We start from the raw sequence: 7,226 nt of genomic DNA on the forward strand, positions 1-7,226 counted from the left end.
TGATATTGAAAAGCCTTAATGCTCTTGTTTTAAAATGAACCCACTCATATTTTGAAATCTTTTAGCCGAACTACGGCGTTTTGATCCTTACCTTTCATGGAAGGTACGTAGGCAACAGGTCCATCCGTTCAAACACAAAAATAATAAAAATTGTACATTCTTTTCTCATCTTCCCAATCATGTTTGCACAATATGTCATAAACAAATAAACTTTTTATACAACAAGTGTGAAAAGGGCTCCCTAGGAGTACCTAGGACGTTTTGGGTGCCTAACACCTTCCCATTGCGTAATTAACCCCTTACCCAGATTCTCTGATCTTTTCATTAGTTTTCTATGTGTAAAACTTCTTAGGCTTTTGTTCGCTTTTTAGCCAATCCTTTGGATAAATAAAAGTGCGGTGGCGACTCGATTTCTTTGTATGCTTTGCTTTTGATTTAATCAATAAATCATAAAGTGACGAATACACCGCTACAGGATGAGGCCAGACTGATTCGTCTCCCATTCACCCTTAATCTGATTAACAACGAGGGCCGAATCACCATAAACATCAAGATGCTTGATCCTAAGATCAATACATTCTTCCAATCCCATAATACAGGCCTCATACTCAGCCATATTATTCGTGCATTTGAAAGTTAGCCTTGCTGTAAAAGGAAAATGTGTGCCCTGAGGAGTAATAATCACTGCCCCAATACCATTTCCATATTGATTCACAGCGCCATCAAACACCATGCTCCATCTGGAACCAGGTTCTGGTCCTTCATCAAGAGTAGGCTCATCGCAATCTTTCATTTTCAAATACAGAATCTCCTCATCTGGGAAGTCATACTGAACAGACTAATAATCCTCAATTGGTTGATGTGCCAAGTGGTCAGCCAATATACTACCTTTAATAGCCTTATGAGCTCGATACTCAATATCATACTCAGATAACAACATCTGCCAACGGGCAATCCTCCCAGTTAAAGAAGGCTTCTCAAAGATGTACTTAGTTGGATCCATTTTGGATATCAACCAAGTCATATGATTCAACATATACTGGTGTAAACGCTTAGCAGCCCAAGCCAAAGCACAACATGTTTTCTCAAGCATCGAGTATCGAGACTCACAATCAGTGAATTTCTTACTCAGGTAGTAGATAGCATAATCTTTCTTTCCCGACTCATCTTGTTGACCAAGAACACAACCCATTGAGTCTTCAAGAATTGTCAAATACATAATCAATGGTCTCCCTTCCACAGGAGGAGACAGACTCGGAGGCTCAGACAAGTACTCTTTAATACTATCAAAGGCCTTTTGGCAATCCTCGGTCCAATCATGAGACTGATCTTTCCGGAGGAGCTTGAATATCGGCGCACATGTGGCAGTCATGTGGGATATGAATCTGGAAATATAATTCAAGCGGCCAAGAAAACCTCGGACTTGCTTCTCAGTTTTGGGTGCAGGCATCTCTTGTATTGCTTTGACCTTGGCAGGATCAACCTCAATACCTCTTTCGCTAACAATAAAGCCCAATAACTTGCCGGAACGGACTCCAAATGTACACTTGTTAGGATTCAGACAAAGCTTATACTTCCTAAAACGCTGAAAAAGCTTCAACAAGTGCTCAACATGTTCAACTTCCGTTCTTGACTTTGCAATCATGTCATCAACATATACCTCGATCTCCTTGTGCATCATATCATGAAACAAAGTAGTCATAGCTCGTTGATACGTGGCTCCGGCGTTCTTCAAACCGAAGGGCATCACTCGATAACAGAATGTTCCCCAAGGTGTGATGAATGTTGTCTTCTCCATATCCTCGGGTGCCAATTTGATCTGATTATATCCGGAAAATCCGTCCATAAACGAGAAGACATTGAATTTAGCTGTATTATCTACCAACATATCAATATGTGGTAGAGGTAAATCATCTTTTGGACTAGCTTTATTCAAGTCTCTATAATCCACACACATTCGAACTTTTCCATCTTTCTTAGGCACATGCACAATATTGGCCACCCATTGAGGATATGTAGAAGTCACCAGAAACCCCGCATCAATTTGCTTTTGAACTTCTTCTTTGATCTTCACTTCCATATCGGGATGAGTTCTTCTGAGCTTCTGCTTCACATGCATGCATTCAGGGTTCAAAGGCAGGAAATGTTGCACGATATCAGTATCCAGACCAGGCATGTCTTTATACGACCAGGCAAAGACGTCGACGTATTCTCGTAGCAACTCAATCAACCCCTTCTTAACAGATTCTTCCAGGAGTGCCCCAATCTTTACTTCTTGCACACAATCTTCAGACCCCAAGTTGACTATTTCCAGATTCTCAAGATGCGGCTGAATGATCTTCTCTTCATGCTCAAGTAGACGGGTAATCTCGTCGGGAATCTCTTCAACATCATCTTCTTCTGCCTCAAATACAGGGAACTCAAAGTTGGGAGATGGTGTTGGATCATTATGTTTAATGGGTTTGATCATCCTGCATAATGATTTTGGATATAAAAGAGATTTTAGAATTCACACAAGGCAAATCATTATGCAGATGAAAAGATTGATTTTATTCTTATTTAGGGTTTTATGTGATCACCAATTTAATGCAAAAGCGAAAAGGTAAAATAATTGGAAAAAACAAACATTTAACATGAATTTATTGAATGAAAATATCATTGTATTTATGCGCCAACAATGTCATCACTCCTCCTTTTGGCATGGGAGGAGGGTTTTCAAACACAATGAACATTACTTTAACTTATGGATAACTAGTGGAACATCAACAGCGACCCAATTATTGCAGATCCCTCAAGGGATGATGAAGTTGCCAGAATCCTCTTCATCTTCTTCCAAAATGGCAGCATCCTCTTCATCCTGACCGGTGTGGATGAATCACCACTCTTGAACAACCCTTGCTTGTTGAAGACGCCAGAAGAATACCCTATGCCAGCTCGGGATTTGTTGTCTTCCAGCTTAATCATTTTCCCCAATCCATCAGTTGCACCATGCTCAATGGCCAACTTTGCATCTTTATAGGACGCAAATGAAGAAGTTCCCTTCTTAATAGGTTCAACAATAGATAAAGCTTGGAACGGTGTTCCAACTTCATCCTCAACATCTATATAAGAGAAGGAAGACAAATGGATAACCAGGAGAGCCTTTTCTCCCCCTACCACCACCAGCTTCTTGTTTTTCACAAACTTCAGTTTCTGGTGTAGGGTGGATGTCACGGCGCCTGCCTCGTGAATCCATGATCTGCCCAATAGACAACTATACGATGGGTGAATGTCCATAACCTGGAAGGTAATCTGGAAATCACTTGGTCCAATTTTTACTGGGAGATCAACCTCTCCAATCACGGTTTTATGCGACCCATCGAAAGCATTCACTACCACTCCACTCTGCCTCATGGGAGGCCCCTGATATGATAACTTTGCAAGAGTGGTCTTTGGCAACACATTCAATGATGACCCAGTGTCCACCAGCACATTGGACATGGCGTCATCTTTGCAACTCATGGAGATGTGTAATGCCAAGTTGTGGCCTCTTCCTTCCTCGGGGAGATCAGCATCACAAAAACTTAAATTGTTGCAAGCGGTGATGTTTGCAACAATACTGTCGAATTTTTCAATCGTGACGTCATGATCCACATACACCACATCCAACACCTTCTGCAGAGCTTCTCAGTGTGGTTCTGAATTCATCAGCAATGATAGTACATAGATTTTGGATGGCGTCTGTAGAAGCTGATCTACCACGTTGTACTCGCTTCTCTTGATGAGCCTCAGCATCTCATCACAGTTTTCTTTCGCATTTCCACTTGGGCCAACAGAGACAGAAGTTTTCAACATAGAGGCAGGTTTAACAACAAGTGCCAGATTCAGAGCATTCACCGTATTCCCAACCGGGCGTTCAGCATAATCAGTAGTATCATTGCTTCGAACATCAGCTTGAGGCTTCGGCGGAGCCGAGAAAACACGACCGCTGCGGGTCAGGCCGCTGACGTCGGTAATATTAACAACAGAAGAAGAGTGAAGGGGCACCTCTTTCCCATCCTCTAATTATACAGCATTGTAGCGATAGGGAATCGCTTTCTCAGAAGAATACGGTACAGGGCCAGCTTGCATAATGATCAAAGCAGGAGAAGCCTTTTGCTTGCTACCATCATACATGATGATAACAGGCTCAAGGATTCGAAATACTGGAGAAATTACATTGACTTCATCAGCATCTTCGTCAACATTTCTGTTTTGAAGTATCTCAATAACTCCTTCATCCAGCATTTCCTGGACATCTTTGCGCACCTGGCGACATCCTCTTTGATTGACAGAACAAACTCGGCATCTATCGTGGTCGTGCTCATAATGACTGTAATCACACAGCAATCTATGCATCTCGACCAGAGATTGTCGAATATGACTGACATATTTGACTTTGTACTTGCCAGGGCAGCCCTGGACCATGTTGACAGATTTCCTATGCTCGGGCAATGGGTTCTTGTTCACATTAGGACCTACGTCCTCGAAACACAGAATGCCACATCTTAGAAGGTCTTGAACCTTGGTCTTCAAAGGGTAGCAATTTTCCACGTCATGGCCGGGAGCACCGGAATGATAGACACAGTGTAATTCAGGCTTATACCACCACTGAGGGTTGGTAGGTATAGCCGGCGGGTATCGTGGAGTAATCAACTTCCTCTCTATCAAAGAGGGATACAATTCTGCATATGTCATCGGAATAGGATCGAAGGTGACTCTTTTCCTCTCGTAACTTGTGCTGGCTTGATTACTGTTTCGAGGCTGGTAGGCCTGCTGTTGTGGACGGTGCTGCTGTTGTTGATATTGCGGATATTGTTGTTGTTGATTATTGTTGTGATGCTGATACTGTTGATTATCTCTGAAGACAGGTGCTATGTGAGCCACCTGGTGCTGGTTACCGGCAAGACGCACGGTCTTCCTCCTCACAGAGGGTCTTCTTGGTTTCACATGGGAGGTCACATCATGTGCCTCGCCATCTTTCTTCTTTCCAAACGTCTCATACCGTTTGGCAGAAGAGCCTTCTTCTCTGGTCAGGCGCCCTTCCCTGACTCCCTCTTCCAGACGCATCCCCATATTCACCATCTCGGTGAAGTCAGAAGGATCGCTGGAAATCATCCGCTCGTAATAAAAAGAACTCAAGGTCTTCAGAAAGATCTTGGTCATGTCTTTCTCTTCCAGCGGGGGCACAATCTGTGCTACTACCTCTCGCCACCTCTGGGCGTACTCTTTGAAAGTTTCCTTGTCCTTCTGGGACATGGCCCTCAATTGATCCCTATCGGGAGCCATATCCACGTTATACTTATATTGCTTGACAAAGGCTTCGCCCAGGTAGTTGAAGGATCGGATGTTTGCACTGTCCAAGCCCATATACCAACGTAGGGCAGCACCAGACAAACTGTCCTGAAAGTAGTGGATGAGCAGTTGGTCGTTGTCGGTCTGAGTCGACATTTTCCTGGCATACATGACCAGGTGGCTGAGAGGGCAGGTATTTCCCTTGTACTTTTCAAAGTCAGGGACCTTGAACTTCATAGGGATCTTCACATTCGGAACCAGGCAGAGTTCAGCAGCAGACTTGCCGAAAAGATTTTTTCCTCGAAGAGTCTTCAATTCCTTGCGGAGTTCAAGAAATTGGTCATTCATAGCATCCATCTTTTCATAAACATCTGGGCCCTCAGACGGCTCAAAATGGTAGATGGTGTCGTCAACTCTGGGCATAGTATGCACGACAGGAGGAAGAACAGCTAGGACCGGGCTAGATGCCGGCAGAGAAGAAAAGGTGGGTGCAGGACCCTCAGGCATCAAGTTGAGAGGCATCCCCCACGGGAATCCGGCTGGCATGGCCGTTGGAGCAAAGTGTGCGCTGGCCGCATGCACAATTGAAGAGACAACCTCGGAGATGACTGTCCTCTGGGGAGGAGTTGAAGGTGTCGAAGATGACTGGCTCTGGGCAGCCATGAATGACTTCATCAGAACAGTCAATCTGGCTACTTCCTCCTTAAGCTCACGGTTCTCTTGTTCCAAATGATCCATCAATCTTGAAATGTTGGCTCTAGTGTAGTACCGGTGAGTCAGCTTGTCTTCAAAATAAATGAAGAACACAGAGTTAGACCGTAGAACAAGAAGCCTGGAGCAAAACCTGCTTATGCACATGATGCATGTAATGCATATGATTTAATTTTTTATATCAGAGGAACTTTAGAGTCCTATTTGCAAATATTAGAAATATTAAGCATTTATCACATATGGAAATATCACATCAAATAATATTTGGAAATATTTTTACACCAAAGAAGTACAGTCTTGGTAACCAAATACAATACAAGAGAGAAGGAAAATGATCATCCTATGGATCCCTATAAGCAATCGTCTAAAGCTCTGGAGACTGGAAGATAAGATGCACGAAGCCTCTTCACCTCTCTCTCGTAGGCTGCCTCCATGTCTGCCTTCTCCTTGGGGAGTCGATCATACTTCCTCTTCCAAAACTTGGAAGATTGAGGAAGTAGAGAAGTCCATGCATCATCAGGATCATCTATAACCTGGTGCTTGAGGAACTCTATCAAAGCATCCTTCTCTCTGATCTGCTGAAGCAACTCCTCTCGTTCACGGATCCAAGCACGTGAATGGTCTTCGTCTCTCAACTCCTCTACTCCTTGATTAGGGAGGGTTGAAGGCCCAGCCACAACCAACGGTGTAGGTCTTGGATACTCATATGGCATGAGGTATTCAGAAGCTCTCCTCCTAACCCAAGAAGTATAAGGCTCCAAAGCGATACAATTCTTTGGACCTAGCTCCTTCCTTCCTTTCCTATGAATCTTGCGCCAAGCACGGACCATCCTTCCCTTCAAGCCTTGGGGATCTTTACCCTCCTGAAAGAACACACCCTCTAATAGAATGTTATTGGGTTTATCCTTTAGGGGGAACCCAAGCTGACGACGTGCCAAAATAGGGTTGTAGTTAATCCCACCACATGTACCAAGAAGAGGTACATTGGAGAATTCACCACAAGAGTCGATAGTCTGCACACCATCATATACACGGTTGTACCAAAAGATATCATCATTAGTGAGAGACATAAGTCTCGTGGACCACCGTAGACATCCTTTGTTCTCCTTGAAGGCGACCGTCTGCGGCAAGTGCGAAATAAACCAGTTGTACAGTAGAGGCAAACAACACACAATGGTACCACCACCTTTTGCATTCCTCAT

This window comes from Lathyrus oleraceus, chromosome 7 (assembly GCF_024323335.1).
Source record: "Lathyrus oleraceus cultivar Zhongwan6 chromosome 7, CAAS_Psat_ZW6_1.0, whole genome shotgun sequence".
In the NCBI taxonomy this organism is placed as follows: Eukaryota; Viridiplantae; Streptophyta; class Magnoliopsida; order Fabales; family Fabaceae; genus Lathyrus; species Lathyrus oleraceus.